We start from the raw sequence: 17,404 nt of genomic DNA on the forward strand, positions 1-17,404 counted from the left end.
TTACTCTATAAAATTAAAGGGCTGCTGACAATAAATTCATGCGACAGTTTTCACTGCGGTCCTCTATTATTTACTAGTGCATTAATAACATTTGATTCCAAGACCGAAGAAGTAGTAGAGTGTCAAAACAATGAACATCTTAATCTTTCTCCTTTTCCTATATAAACACTAAGCATAAAGATTAAAAGATTGTTGCAAGAGCTGTGGGCATCCTGCAGGTCTGGATGGACTGAGGGGAGTTAGGAAAAATGGTACTTGTGGATTCAGAGCTAAGCATTGCAGTTTTTAAAATACCAGTATAGAGCCACGATTAAATTGGGCACACTCTGTGGGGAAGGGAGAAAGGACTTTATTAAGGGGATGATTAGTTCACTAAATCATGGCTTTCAGATAAAGATGATTATGGTAGTTCCTCTGTGCGAGAGGGAGAAGGGTACAGGAGGTTCATTTCACCACAAAGTAATTATGCTGACCTGGAGCGTTACCATTTATCATGGCTGAAAGATGACACTCACCGTTAGCCAAGGGAAACTGCTACTCAAATGCTTCCATCTAGATCAATACACACCACATTTTTCTGCAGCCAAAAGTAATTATACAACAGCGAGCTTCACAATCAATACCACCTCAAGCTGCGTGAAGGTATGGCACTGTCGACTGTCACCGAAAACTACTGCATTTGACCCAGATTAAAGGTTTCCTCCACTGTTACAAAGGATTTTGCTACCTATTTTCTCAGTAAAATCAAATGTATCATTAAAAACAATGAACAACCACTCAGATTTTCAGAACATATTGTACGCTTCTGCTTAAACCAATGCGCTTGATGTCATTTCATAAAGTCTCATTACAAAACTGAATAAAAAAAAATCAGTCAATTAAAGAAAAATCAATCTTCCTAGCTACTGCAAGCTAACATAGTGTCTAGAGCATTAATTTCTAAAAGATGCATTTGAGGATCTGACCTTTTTGAGCTCCAGAGATCAGAAAACAGAGAAATATAACGACCTGAAATATTACGTTAATGTCACTTTCAGCAGTAAGGGTATATTCATGCTTGTTCACACAGAGATGCATTCATATGGTTACCAGCAAGCCATCCAGCAGATAAAACTAGATTTCAAGAGTTTATGTTTTGTTTCAAAATATATCTAAATGTCAGTTTTGATGACTGCTTTCAAAAAGGCAGAGCTTAGTCTTATAAACCAATCTAACACGTCAGGAAAGGTTAGAAGGCATAAAAAATCACTACCTCAGTTTAAAAAAAAAAATGACATCCAATTTTCAAGCTGATTTATCAGTGGAAAGCTAAAATTGATAGTTTGCCATTACTGGGTAGCAGGCTGTCTAAGAAAGCTGTTACAAAGCCTTTCATTTTGATTTAGCCACATGGATCAATACAAACCTATACTGTTTCAATTTTACAAATATTGATTTTCTGATATAACCTCTGTGGGAGAACATTCATCACCTGCCGTAGTAAAAAATATTGAAATTTATTTTGTAAACTATGATTCTCAACAAAATATAGTGTTCTATTGACTGAAGTGAAACCTATTTTTTCCACACAACAGCTAATCACTGTTAAAACGATCTTCTGAGTAATATATTTTTTTTTCCTTTTCTGAGATGCAATAACTGGAAGGATTAACTTTTCTCTTCCCTTCCATATTCCCTTCCATATTCCCTTCCCTTCCATATTCCCTTCCATATTCCCTTCCCTTCCCTTCCCTGTATTTTTCTTTTTTTTTTTCCTATGCTTTTCCAATACCAAAGGAGAAGCAAACTGTTATGGCTGAAACAGCTTTTTTTTTTATGGAACAAAAATTTTTATCTTCATTTGGTAAGTTACTTTGCTCATATGCAATGATTGACAGCCCATTCAAACTGATAAAAAAACTTAATTCAGAAAGAAAAATGTGTCCAGTTTTATAAGACAATTTTCAGTCGTATAGTTGTATATTTCTCACTCCAAATTTTCTGAAGCAGCAATGCTGGGTGAAGTTTAAGGCAGTCATTTCATCAGTTCCTAGTACTTCATTCTAATGTAAAATGCTTAAGAATTTCTTACAGATTGATCCAACAACTTATCCTTTTCTTTCCTGTTCTAAAAAAAGTCCCTTTATGATTTATATAAACAGGACCACAAACATTTCTGACAGCCGCATTCCTGCTAGTGAGTGCAGATATGTTACCAATCAGAGCACTAGTACAGAGAAGACACTGAATGAGATTTAGGAAGAAATATTCTATGGATAAAACTGAAAGAATTTTCTCAGCAGCATATGAGAAATAAATGAAAAAAATGGTAATCCTATGTGTATAGACTACAGTCTAGGACTGAGCTTCAAGTAACACACAAAAAAGTTTAGATAAGTGATAGATAATACTCCTTAGTAAAACAGTATCATCCAGGTCAATGATTATTAAGCAGAACTGTGAAAAATTCCTAAATGACAGAATTCTACACTAAGCAAGAGAAATTCCTGAAGCAAAAAAATATCATCTAAATATCATGAAATCTGGGTAGAATTTCTTAGTAGACCTAGGGCTCAATATGAACAGTCCGCCTATTCAAAGAATACAGAATATATATTGGATACTAAACTCATCTCCATATGTGTACCTGAAATCAAACAATACCAACATCAAAATATCTGAATTTAAAAATAAAAATAAAAAATTAGTACAACAAAAATTTGGTAAAAGACTGAGGTGGGAGAAATAAAGCATAGAAAAGACACAAAAAAACCTGTGGCTGAATATACAGTTAAGGACTTACCACTCTTATGAGGAGCCATTTCAATGTGGTTGAAAACCACCAGAAACAGTTCTTAAGCTTAATATTGTTGATCACACAGAAAGGACTCTGTATTTGTCACCACAGAAATTCATACTCAATCTTAACCACATTCAGTGAGTCTGAAGCATCACAAAAACTCACTCTACTAACACATATTTAAATATAAAGCAAAGCAGCACTAAATACTTAAAACATTTCTCTTAAAATAAGGTAATATTTAAGCACTATTTTGGGGCTTTTTAACCTATTGAAAGATCTCGAGTCGCTGTTACGAAGTATTGTAATTCATGGGGAAAACAAGGAGGACAGATAAATAAAATGATTTATTCAGTGCTGAGATGTCACCTCACTGGCAGCACTAAGGTCATAACTTCTTTCTTTGGGGCATAAAGTGACTGCTTTCACATCAGAAGGAAGAATTCTGTTTTTCCATATGAACTGTAGTATGAATTCTGGAGGGCAGGGTAGATGGAACAGTTGGTAAGCCATATTTGGACATGCCATAAATTGCTGTGATGCTTTGTTGATGGCACTTTTTAAACCCACTGTTGTCCTAAACATATATTCTCAACAAAAATTAAAAAAAAAAAAAAATAGAAGAAATTTGAACATTACTCCTTAACAATTATTCCAATCATTGTACATTATTCACTAGAAATAAAATTCTGCATTTTGAAAATATAATTGCATTTATTACGTAATGAAAATTAATCTTTGTGCAAAAGAACAACTAATAATTTCTGAAGAAATATTTTAATCCCTCATAGATTTGTTTTGGTTCACTTTTGTTTGGAAAAACATTGGTCTTTCATGGTGTCTGGTTTCTTGGATTATTTTTGTTTAAGGAAGTAAGGAAGAAAGAAAAACTTACAAGAAAAATATCTTGTTGACATTTGAGCTGCCATCACATAATCCCAGTTACAAATAAATAGGGCATAGATGGCATTGTTAGTGAATATGTTTAAAGATCCTTACTTCTGCTAGGGCATTTCTACATTGAACTATATACAGCACAAGAAGAGAACGACCTTCTAAAAAGTAATGATGGTGATTATCCACATAATGGTTGGAATATGCAAATATACAGCAGCCATGTAAAGGAACAAAAATCAGACAGCAACTTCACAATGCTTAAGGGCTTCATATTTTACAGCATCAGCATTAATGGAAAAGTTAATGTAGCATTGAATAACAGTGAGTTGCTCAGCTGCTGCTACTGTTGCAGAACATTTAGACTGTGGAAATAAGACATCTTTTTTTCACTTATATAGCATTCCTGACCCACAAAAAAAAAAAAAAAAAAAAAAAAAAACAGGAAAAAACAACAACAACAACAAAAACCTCTCACCCACCCACCCCCAAAATCATACACAATATATTGCTCATTTGCTTAAGAAATAAACCCAAGAGCATAAGTTGTAAGATCAAAAATTCAAAGAAATAATTAAACCAATTAAAGCAAGATAATTAAGCTACAGTGCTGAAGAATATCACAAAAAACTATACTCTGTGACTTAACTCATACTATGGTACAAATGTACAAAACAATCACTTGGAGTACATAAAATGGAGTACACAAAATGACACAGCATTTTTCCGTATTAACTCCTGATCTCAGTATATGAAATATCCAGGAAATTATGCATACTAAATGCCTTATCTTACAGATACTAGAGAGCAAAAACTGCTATTTCCATTTTTAAGTTACTCTAAATGAACACATCAGTGTAAGGAATATCTAAAATTGTGAAAAAGTGATTGTCCCGAATGAATGATTCAGTAAATATGAGGGTGATAATTCTCATCTTATTCACAGTTGGCCCAAAATTTAGCAGAACAGTGTAAATGAAAGTCAATAGTTGTGTATACATATTAAAATTTTAATATAATTTTACACCAAAATGTAATCTGTGCCTGAACAATTTGAAAAAAATATTCAGTATCATGCAAGTATGAAGTAGATGTTTGTCCCCATCCCTTAGGCACAGGGTATTAGATCTCCTAGGAAAAGTGCACCTGATGGAGGTTTTGGATATAGGCTAAGTTGCATTTTTCTATGTATTCCAAGATGAAGCACACTGAGGACAGAGTGCCATTTGCTCCAATGAGCAAAGTCAACAGGGATGTTTCAAAGGTATGCAAAACCAAGATATTCTAATTGGAGTCACAATTTTTGTCTCTACACTGAATACCACTGACTTAGGGAGAAATCTGTGGAAGGGGTGAGTCTTGCCTTTACAGCTGGTAATATTGACTGGTATGGGAAAAAAACAATAAAGCTCTGCGCATTAGAGCCAAGGGATAACTTAAAGAGACACTAGCCAGGAAACCGATGATTTATTGAAACTATCTAAAACATCACCAAGACTAATGCAGGACTAGGTGAAGAGCCTTCAAATGAACATGCCTTCAAACACACACAGTAATACATATTAGAGTTCTGATTACTTGCAAGGAGAATAATACAGACTCATTACAGAACTTGTGATGAACAGTTCTAAACAACTGCATTTTCACTACTCAGTGTTTAGGTCCCCTTAATATAGTACTGCTTGTGATAGAACATCTTATAAATGTTTTGAAAAACATGAATGACAAAAGGAATCTGAAATATTTTCCTAATACAAGAATGACCACTGTGGCCTTTCTACAGCATGCTTCCTTCCTAAGGATGTCTTTCAGAAAATAGTAGCATTACAACTTTACTTGCGAGTTCTGTGAAATGTCGAATTTAACAAAAGGAGAATAAGAATTTAGACTTTTTTTTTTTTTCCACTGCTGTACTCAAGAACTCCTTGTTTACACTTAAAAAAGTGGAATTCTCTATATAAATATTGCATTCAAAGAGCCACCCCCAGCAATTTGTCACTGTGCCACTGAAATAAAGGAGCTCTTCTAGTACTTTCAGAATAGGACATCCCTAAGAATAGGTCCCTGTCATGCATTAGTAAAAATTTAGTGGTATCCAGCAGGACCTTTTGAACCTTCCTGCAAAGCTGTCAATAATGCCCTTTCATAGCTCAGCTACAGGATATCAAATGATTCAGATATATCAGGAATGCCACAGATGAAACCCAACATATGACCTGCAACTATAGCATCTGCAACATACACATTAGAAAAATTGATGTACCTGGCCTTCACTGGAGATCCACTCAGAAAGAAACAGGCCTGCTTCTTTCCAGGGAAGAGGATATGTTCATCAGAAAACAAGAGTAACATAAATGGTATCACTAATCCAAAACAAACAAACAGAAAGTTGAAAACTAATACAGAATATATCTGATTTGCTAAAGGATCATTTACAGTAACAGAAATATATAACTTGCATGTAGAAAGTTGATTTCCTTGTTTTTAAAAATAATTGTTAATACTCCTCTAACACACTAAATTGTACATAGATTCTTTTTTTTTTTTTAATTCTAATTTTCATAATTTCTCTTTACTCCATCAGGCTTCAAACCTTTAAAAAGCCTCCTCTGCCAAAAATTAAGAGGCAGAATAGTTTTAATTCAGGATATAATCAGAGAAATTGATGACATTTCCCACAAGCCTCAAATAAGATTTTTGGCAGTTTTTAATTCATAGGGTCATAGAATCACTGAAGTTGGAAAAGACCTCTAAGGTTATCCAGTCCAACAATCCACCTACCACCAATATTTCCTCACTAAACCATGTCCCTTAGTACCACTATATAAACATTTCTTGAATATACTTCCAAAATCTTTAGAAATGAAAAGCAACATATACTTGGGGAACAACTAAACAATCTGTCCATCTGGATCCTCAGAGTCCCTGTAAGTAAACAAATGCTGAGCTTTTAATTAAATCAAGCAACTTAAATCTTCACTAAGATCACACATTGAATGACTATAACAAAAAATATTTTTTCTTCTTCAACCCTCCTCAGTATGTAACCTTTTTTGTTTGCTTGTTTTGTTTTTGTCTCATCGGAAAGAATAGTAAATTTAGGTTTTGTTCTAGTGGATGGATATCACCTCCTGCTCCAGTCTGTACTTTTCTGACAGATTTTAGTCAATGCATTTGCCCAGATTTTTAACTCAATAGTTCAGTACAAAGCTCTACCACTGAAAATACAGTCTGAAGTACACCTAATAAATTTCCTCTACTATTAAACTGTCATCAACTTTGAAAATAACACTTATTTTTCATGAAAATAGGAGACGGTGGGCTACTATTCAGTGTAAAAGACAGAAAACAAGGCATTCTTAGATAATAAAAATTGGAAACTTAAATGTCTGTGCATTAAACAATTAAAAAATGAAAAAATCTTTAATAATAACAAAAAGCCAATTCCATCCACTGTAAGGCAAATATATCACACTTTACTTTCCTCCATGTTTTCACATAACACGAGATACATTATGCATAAAAATTAAGGCCTTCTTATGGCAAAGTATCCCAAAGGGTCTAGGAGTATTTCTAAACTGGGCCTATGAGACGTCACATTTAGCTTCCTCTTTATGTGCGTTTTTATTGCTTCCTACCATTAGCGCAAACATAACTTCTAGTGAATCATTAGAAGAAATTTCTTGCACATTAATCTTTCCTAGTTTCAGACTGTAACAACAACAAAAAAAACAACAGCAACAACTACAAAAAAACATTCCCACCCAATAAATGTAATTTGCCATCAGGAACAAAGATAAAAAACAAAGGTAACCTCAGGAATAAGTGTACTTAAGTACTTCACAATGAACAAAAAAAAGAAACAAACAAACAAAAAAACCCAATAAAACCTCACAACAACAACAACAACAACAACAAACAAAAAGAATAACTGAGCTGGTACAGAAATTTTAAGAAATAACTGTTTTAATTTTAGTCCATTGGCACTGCATATATAGAATGTTTTTGTAAACAATGGTTAACGTTCTCAAACTGAACAGCAGAAGTACATGTGTCTTATGCATTTTGGGGGGAATTTCTAATAATCTAGACAACTGAATAGCTTGCTACATTATTTTGTTTTGGAATGGTTCACTGCTATTGAACGTTTAAGAACGATTTATGGCGTAAGGCAGTATATTCCTGAAGCTGAAACAATCATTAGACTCTGATGTTCATCTATTTTATTGAACTACCCACAGGGAGCTTTATGGGCATACTATCATGTCAAGGTCACAGGATTAAGTGAGCAGTGATGACAGTAAACAAGCCTTTTCTGTATATTCTAAAGGGTCTTACTGAGTTACTTAAAATGCCATAAACATAAATAGTCTCCTATCTCTACAACACATACATGACAGATGACTTCAAAATCCAACACTCTTGAGCAATGGAGCTTTACAACCTAAACAGCTTATATTATTGACAAAAGATATCAATATACTGGGGAGAAAGAAAATGGGGAGAGGCTTGCAATCTGTCATCATCAAGTATTTTATGTTTCTAAGTGTAGAAGAAATATATTTCCATATACTTCAGGCCTCTACACGAACAGATATTGCTGCTGAAAAAATAGAACTTTCAAGTTTAAATAAAACAACAGTTATATAAAAAAAAAAGCAAATATTATAATCACACACATACCAAATGTATTCAAGCTACGAAAAAAAAAAAACAAAACAGGCAATAAAAACTGTGCAGTAGTTTCAATACTCCTTTGAACAATTTAATTACTCTGCAGAAGTACAGTGTGCGTTACCCTATCCATTTTATCAGTGAGGAATGCAGTATAATCAAGTACAGCCATCTCCTTATGTGAAGCCTATGACAGATGCAGGGTTTCTCAAACAGTCAGAAGAAATTTGTGTAAACTTATTCTCTTCACTCTTAAGAAACAAACAAAACAAGACAAAACAAATCCACCCTCCAAATAAAATCAGGAGTGGCCACTTGAAAGAGAAATGCTTGTTTTTCAGACAGCAGAAAAATGAGTTGTGTGATGATGATCCTCATAGTTACAGATCTGCGAAAATACAGTCTGTATGGACAATATGCACACCAAACTGAAGCAACTGTCCCACTATGCTATGTCAAAGCAAGGAGGGAGAAGGTTCTGTTTGTTAACTTCTGTGTCCCACAAACCATGCTCTTCCTGTGCCACTTGAAAACAGGACCTGTCATGAAGCACCTGTGAACAGCTTTTGCTCACTCACTTGCCTATGCCCCCTGTGTGTCAGTAGTAACAACAGTGCAAGATAGGATGCCAAGCTGATTTCAAAATTATACTGAGCAAGAAGAGATAAAGTCACATAGCCATGAACACAGACTGTGTTTCCAGCTGGCAGTAAAGGCTGTGGATGATGAAGACAAAAATACACTCCTAAGAGTTTTTTGATTTCCTCAAACATGAGACTAGAATCTGACACAAAAACAACTATATAGAGATAAAATGATAGTGACCTATTGGCTTAGAGAACTAGTTTGAAGGAGAATGATCTTGTATAACAGAGAAGTAAAAATGCAAAAAAAAAAAAAAAGAAAAGCAAAAAAAAAAAGCAAAAAAAAAGCAAAAAAAAAAGCAAAAAAAAAGCAAAAAAAAAAAAAACCCAACCAACCAAACAAAAAAAACACTTCAAAACCAAAAAAACATCCCAAAGTCTGATTTCTTTGTTAGAGAGACCAGGGCTGATAACTGGATAACTGAGGAGATGAGAAAAGTGGATATTATATATCTTAGCTGACTACACACTGCAATGAGGAAAAGGGGAAATACAGGATTTAAGCAGTGTCTTAGTATCCAGAACATAAAACTTAGGCTGGCTTTACAGAAGCTTGCCAAAACAAGTCAGGAAAAACAAGAAAGAAGAACTTTTTGTTTGGCATGCAATAGCTTATATTCTTTGAAGTTTACAAACAGGCATGAAACAAACTTATTGAAAGTCTGGGCAATGTTAAAGGGAAAAAAATGGTACTGAATGCTGAGAGAGATAATATAAGAAAAGATCTTTTACCACCATCTCTGAAAGAGTATGGACATGAGAAATATTTGAACCTAATTTTCTCAAATAACTGAGAATACGAGAAACTCGGTGGTAAAGTGATCATTTATTAAAAGGATAGAACTTAAAAAAGAAAAAAAGTTATAAATGTTTTGAATACATTTTAATGCTAGAATGGGAAGAGATTTTGTTCATTAAGGGGTTTTAGATATGTTCTGACTATCTCAAGTTTTTTTCATAATAATTCATCTAATTTGCTGCACACAGAATTATCCTATGTGTAAGTTCAACTGTAAAGGTAGAAAAGACAAATAAGAGGTTTCCTAAGGTGCATGCAGAATTACACTTGCTTTCCCCTGCTCAAAGTAAAAAGGATAAGAAACGTGATAGAGATGTTCCAAATTATGGTATCCTCAGAGTCTGACATTGATTTAATCTTGAGTTCTTTTCCAGCTACTAACCTGAATCTCTCCAAGTTTTTGACAAACATATGGTTGGATATAAATACATTTCAAATAAAAAAGTACAAGACACATTAAGGTTTTGAAAGGAATCAAAATCACTCCACCTGTTTTCTTCTTCCAGTCAAACTTTGCATTTCTAATAATTGCTACAAAAATGTTTAAATCTGTCTAAACACTATAGATTCTTCTTTTAGAGGAAAAAAAATACAATATTACAGGTTAGCATTTATGCTACATAATTTACCTGAAGAGATAAGTGGAAAAGAATCCCAGTATGTAATGGTACTACTTAAAAATAGGATGTTTATCACACAGTTTAGGTCACAAAATAAAGAATAAGAAAAACAGTTTCCTTTTCTCTTTTCCTTTTCCTCCCCTCCCCTTCCCCTCCCCTTCCCCTTCCCTTCCCTTCCCTTCCCTTCCCTTCCCTTCCCTTCCCTTCCCTTCCCTTCCCTTCCCTTCCCTTCCCTTCCCTTCCCTTCCCTTCCCTTCCCTTCCCTTCCCTTCCCTTCCCTTCCCTTCCCTTCCCTTCCCTTCCCTTCCCTTCCCTTCCCTTCCCTTCCCTTCCCTTCCCTTCCGTCCCTTCCCTTCCCTTCCCTTCTTAGAAACATACAACTTAATTTTCGAGAATTTTATAAGCCTTTGTTCCTTTTTATTCTTTGCTTTCCATCCTCTCCTCTATGGAGAAGATGGATATGCATTGCTATACTGCATTAGACTGGATTAGAGAAAAAGTGAGAATCATGTGAGGGAAGTGTTACCTGACTAATGAGAAATTCTTCCCTCATTGTTTCTACTGAGTTTCTGCCTCTGTCTAAACCAGAGGCAGAGAAAGAAGGTGCACAGATGCTAGAAACATTGTCCAATATCAGCACCTGCTTTTGAGTCTGCTGAGAGCCACTCCAGAGGCTGCTTCCTTTGCAGGAACTAGGAGGAAAAGATGAGGAGATGCAGCTGGACTTTGAAGTCCTACTGATAGAAGGAAACTTAAAAACTGACAGACTGAAATTTAGATTCCTCAGGAAATCCTGAGCTGAAAAAAGCAAGGAATCTGTGGGAATATTAGGTGGACCTATTGTGTCTACTTGAACCTATTCTTACTCTTTCTTAAGCATTCACTTACAGTTGAAGGTAGTTTACCAGGCTAATGAAGCACTGGTCTGAACCTGTTTTTGTGACTTCATACTGGAAAATGAACTGCTGCATGTAGCATGTGCTAGCTCTGTGGTTAGAATTAAGGAGGAGCAGAAGACCTCTTAGAGTGCTGAGGTTGATTTTCCCCTTAGTATAAATACACTTTAAAATCCTCTTGTTACTACTGCAATAAAATATGCAGACAGTTGACACTATGTCATTTGTATTTGTATTCTGATCGCTGAATTCTAGAGATTTGTTGTCTGTTACACTAAGAGAAAAAGAATAAGAGCAAAACCTTCCTCTTTGTGTTTGCCATAAAGCACAAGGGGAAAAACAAATTACGGGCAGAAACAGAAGACACTTCAAATAGAAGTGGGAAAAAAAAAGAGAGTAAAGAAGGAAGAAAATTGTTCTCTTATTGCAGAAGCAATAATGTGAGAATATGTCCTCCTTTAATATCAAATATAATATACTGCTCTTCCTAGAGATAAGCAAGTCTTTCTCTAAAGTTGAATAAGTCTCCCCTGAGTACCTTGGTGGTCCTAACATGGGCAAATACTACTTTTTCCAAAACAAATATTTTCTTCAGAAGTGTCTTCCAGCTGTGGGAGAAAGCCCATAGTGAAAAGCACAACAGTTAAAAACAACAGAGTAACCTTGTACTGGGCCCATCTCTGGCTACGTAGTACTTCTTCTTGGCAAGTATCACTATGCTGCAAATACATCTATATCTAAATTACTGTTCTTACGAAGAATATTTTTCTACTGTGCTACTGATATGACACAGTTAACACAAATTCTCTGCCTTCCACCATGGTTGGAGAAAATACTGGGGTAAGCAACCAGTATTGGATGTAACATAGCAGGTGCAGAGCAGCAGAAAGTTGAAAGCATAGAAAGAAAGATAAGAAGGGGATTCAAGTGGTAAAATACTAAAAAAGAGTGATTGAATTAGAAAAACAGCCTCTCACATATATATTTAAATCCTTCTAGAGAAGGGTTTCTAATACCAGATCTAAAATGTGAAAATTGCAGACAGAACATTTATCATGGTAGGGAAGTTAAGTAAAAACAACAGAAGACAGAAAAGCATCTTTTAATGTTTTATCATTATGAAATTGTCTTAGAACTGAATATTTGGAACCCGTAACCAAAATAGCTACTAAATGAATTAAAATGGAGATTCCATAAGATCAGTCTGGAAGTATCTGTTCTGAAAATAAAAATACATTTCACCAGCTCCAAAAATAACTTTGTTTCTTTGTTTGTATAGAATATGTGGAAAAATGCAGAACTTCAACAGACACTCAAACAACAGGCATGTCAAATACACTGCTGGATCCAGTAGACTGGATCAGGTCCTATATCTTTGCTACTATTCTAAAGCTTCCTTTGTAATTTATGTCTAGCAGTTAAAATGAGCCAGAAATGAATGAATAGCTAAACCAGATGAAGCTGATTTGCAGCGGCAGACTGGACAGGATCTTTGTGCTCTCAACTTCCTAAGGCAGCAGCTAGTATGGTGATGGAGACAGAAAAGGCTGGCTGTAATGGAAACTCCTTACTAAATTCCTGTGTTCTCATCCCTCTTACTGTAAACTGGAAACATCTGAAGCAGGTTTAGAAGCAGGGTCTTCCCAGAATCACCATACTAACAGCCCTTCAGCCCTACAGGCTCAGAAACAGGGAGTTCTCCTCTTTCAGCTCTCTCCCCCTTCCCCAGCAGAACCCAATCTCTGCAGAAGCACATGCTGCCCTGAGAGGCAGAACTTGCTGTCTGGCAAGAAACTTTGTATTTCCAGACTGTCTGCCCAGACGAATTTGGTCTTCACCACAGAATGAGTTTGACAGCTCTGCCCTCCACCATGAATGATTAATTTGTTATGGATGTCTCGTTTAACCAAAGATGGATTTGAACAGAAAAAGCCCTTGTATACTTGCTGTTTGGTAAAGCTGCTTTAATGGGGCCTCCTTTATCAAATCACTGAAAGCAAGACAACCAACTCTTACTTTTAAATGCCATTTTTCTCATCATAATAATCCTCCTATATCAGAAGTATATCTGTATATATATAGTGTATATCAGAACTGAAGGTGTGAAAATATCAATACAGACGTATTTGCTCTTTAGATTTTGAATAAAACCTTGAACTCAGAACTCTGTATTGCCCTAGATTGCCTTAAACTTATACAAACTGTAAGTATAACTACATGTGCAGTTGTGGTATCTGATTAAATTCAAGAAGCTGAAATAAGAGCACCCTCCAAACAAGCATGGTGAGAGATAACATCCCAGACACACATGGGGCTGATAACAAATGTGAACCGTGTGTACAGAGAAGTTTCACTGAACTTCTTTTTGAAGAATATACATATATATATATATATATATTCTTAAGAAAGATGTCTATGGGGAGAGAAGCAGATGGGAAGGAAGAGAAGCACCATATGAAGCTGACAGAGAAGACAGAAGGAAGCATATGTTGTGACATGAAGACTATAACCCTGAAAAAAGCTACGGTAAGTGCTGGCTTACAGAGGCTTTGAACGGTAATCTATGAAACACCCTGTGTGATTCTTCCTGAAGGAAATAGGATGTTGCGTATTCACTGTGAATAAGTGGCAATGCATCAAAGAAATACCCAACCCATCAATTTCTCATCCCAATGGAAAAAACCTGCAGAACTCAGATTTGGGTATGATGTTTCAGTTAAGAAGAGGAAAAACTGTATGTTTTGGGTAAGCTAAGATAAATAAGCAGATCATATCTAAAACTGTTAAACTGACAAAATCAGAAAATCAGAATTAAGTTTGGCTTAAAGGCAAACAATGTTTGTAACAATCCAAATAGATTTGTTTTGAATACTATTATTCTTTTCTAAGATACGAAGGACAAAACAAGATGTTTCAATAATTTCTTTTTGTTGTAAGGGAGTTGACGTTCACACTTGCAAGAAATGAGGCAAAAGAACTTCAGTTTTTGCTTTAAGAACTGAATGGAAAATATTTATGAAGATGGTGACACTGAAAAGCAATACAACAGAAAAATATTTCATGAAGAATGTTATTTACCACTCTAGAAATAAGGAGATGAAAGAGTAAATAGGTTCTCAGACTGCCTGCAACCATACTGATACACAGACCAGGACAGCTCACACATTGTTACCATCTTTGAAATAATTAATTCAAGTAGGGAAGTATTTGCATAAAATTAATTTTTCCTTTGTAAATGAGAAGCTAATTAAGAAGGAAATTGAAATGCATGTCACCTATGATTTTATTTTATTTTAAGCTCAACTATCTTTGTTTCTTTGAACATTTTGAAAAGAGTTTCTATCTACATTTTCTAATTTGCAAATATGATAGAATTGGATACACCAAACTCCTTGATTTTTCTCTCAATAATCACAGTGCTGCCAGGAGTTAGGTTAATTTTTGCTTTCTCATAAATGAACAAAGAATAAACTTACAGATCTAACACAGTAAATGATGGTTGTTGCTATCTGCAGAAAGAGTACCCGCAGACACAAAAGCTGAAGGACTTATAAATTCACTGTGTTGAAATGCCAACACAAGGAAAAAAAAATCAACAGCTGCATAATATTTCACAAATTCAGATCTTAATATTTTATGAGCAACTTTGTTAATGGACTTTAGAGGCATTGCCTAAGTGTCTATCATGTGGAACTGACTACCTATTTCTTTGCCTGCCCCTCCTTGACCTGCTAAGGATTTCTTTAATTTACAGTTTCCAAGAATGTTCACAGATTCAAGAGCCACTCAGGGAATTTTTAGGGTACATTCAGAAACATGAAAATTCTGACAGACATGATGCGGTCACTGCGGAGTTGTAGATGTCTGCAAACTTTTTAGTAGCTCTCCTTTCTGAGAGAATAAAATGACTGCTGACACTGTAACTGCACATCAAGAATCCATTGCCCAGTACGACAATGGAATGTAAAATTTTAGAATTCATCTTAATTTCCATCGCAGAAAAAATACTGGAGAAACTGTCTAATTAAGAACAGGTTTTGCCTTCTATATCTAAGTAGTTATGTGAGCCCTCTTTGTAGTCCTTTCTGCAGTGGGAACCTTTCAAATCTGCCCAAGAACAGTGACCTCGGTTATTTACAAGGCACTAGATGTTCTCTGTCTGGTCATCTTCCCACACCTCCTGCCTTCCTAGTTCTTTCTCTATACAGTCCATTAGGTCAAAAGACAGAAGTTACACTTGTATGGCGGATCACACAGTCACCATGGTAGGACCTGAACTGAAAGGACACTTGCATCCTGCAACTGTGGAACCTCTCTGGAACCCTTGTGCTGTCACAGCTTCATCACTTCTCCAGATTAAACAGCCAGAAGCAGCTTGCAGCTAAAAATCAACCACCAGGCCAACAGCTGGACCGAACATGTCCAAAATGGGAACTGAGAAGCAGGCACACAGGGAAAGTGAAATAAAACGGGAGAGTTGTGTGACCCAACGAGAGTCTCCTGCAGGAGTGAGTGCCCAGTGACATGGCAAAGATCTGACTGAAGTCTGCAAAGTGTTTGCAACCAAATTTGAGCCACATCATTCAAAAATGCAGACATTAAAAGGACTGAAAATTAAACTTATTAGATTCAACTCTCCAGATACACAATTTTAAGCCTCAGCTAGGAATAACACCAGTGTCCATTATGAACTCAGGTTGCTTTAAATTAGCCATATCAAAATCCTTTAAATGTCTTTTTTGTAATTACCACCAGAATATGTGTGATGTTACACTATAGAATTTCTATCAGTCTAAACTTCTACATTTTCTACCACCTTAAAAATAAAATACATCTCCTACATCATCCAGGAAATTGTAGTTTCTTTGGAAGATACAAGGATGATGAATATGAAAAACTACATTTTATTTTTTACATTATATAACCACAAGAACCAACTAGACACAATGACAAAAAGAATGAACAGCATATATGACAGTTACTAAATGTTATTTCTGATATGTCTGTTTTGTTATTCAACATCTTTTCTAATAAGCTGAAGCCTCAGGTATGTATTCAAGCTATATTCAAATGTGTTGGTGTATTTTTTTTTTTTCCCTGAAAGAAAATATTTATCTATGGAAAAGTTTTTGAATCAGCATATCAGTCTCAACCAGATTTTTACTGAAAAGCTTTTTCAGAGCTAAGGAGGAACTTTCTGTTCTGCTCTGTTTGACTCAGAACAGACCAGCGGCATTCAAGTAGGAAATTAAACTATAAAAAATCAGATATTTGGAAGCAAAACTTTTTCAGTCTCTATTGTTTGACCAGTTCCACTTTGAATAAATGATCAATTTATTAATTAGCTTGAATGAAAAAAAAAACAAACAACAAAAAAGAGACTTGGCAGCCTGTGGCTTTGCAGACAGACCCAGGTTCAAGACCTTACTCAGAATGAAGGAAAGGAGCAATTTGAGCCCAACTCTTCCACAAGAGGAGGGTCAGCACCTTAGCCACTAGCTATTTTTGTGATTCAGAATTGGAAAAGCAAGGCTTTGTTTTTTGGTATAATATATGAAGAAGTTTCATTTCATCCCTGTGTTGAATACACTCAAGTTTTAAAAGCAGTACTCAACATAGTTCTGATTAAAGTCTCAAAAATTACATTATCACTTACATAAAATAAGAATTATATATTTTGGATCACGCTGTTTTTATTTGTTTACTTCCTTACAGAGGCTCCAGCAGAACTGAGCTGCACTTTGATTAAGTTCAACTGCAGACTTGATAAAGTCAAGCACACACATAAGTTTTGTGTTAAGCATATGGACATTGTACATGGCTGGTATCAACTACTGTTTTGTTGTAGGAGAGTTAAGATTTACCAGTGGATCTTACCACTTCATCACTTGCACAGAAAAGCTATAAACAGAAGAAAGTAGGACACAGCAACTCGTGTTCTGGTTCTGCTTGCTATTCTTACACTGACTATAATGCTAGATGGGTCCTCTGCTTCCTCTTTCAATATCTGTGTGGAAAGCTCTCATCCAGAGGATTTCAGTGAGAGGCTATAATACTGGAGGGAGCCTCAAGAACTTCCAATATACCACTAGCAAAGC

At 35.4% G+C, this 17,404-nt stretch overlaps 1 protein-coding gene across 12 annotated transcripts in view; it reads right to left on the reverse strand.

Annotated features, from left to right (window-relative positions):
• NBEA (neurobeachin) overlaps nt 1-17,404 on the reverse strand; it is a 469,696-nt gene that overhangs the window by 207,743 nt on the left and 244,549 nt on the right. The gene's annotated exons all lie outside the window — the stretch shown is intronic.

Source organism: Meleagris gallopavo, chromosome 1 (assembly GCF_905368555.1).
Source record: "Meleagris gallopavo chromosome 1, MGAL_WU_HG_1.1, whole genome shotgun sequence".
NCBI lineage: Eukaryota > Metazoa > Chordata > Aves > Galliformes > Phasianidae > Meleagris > Meleagris gallopavo.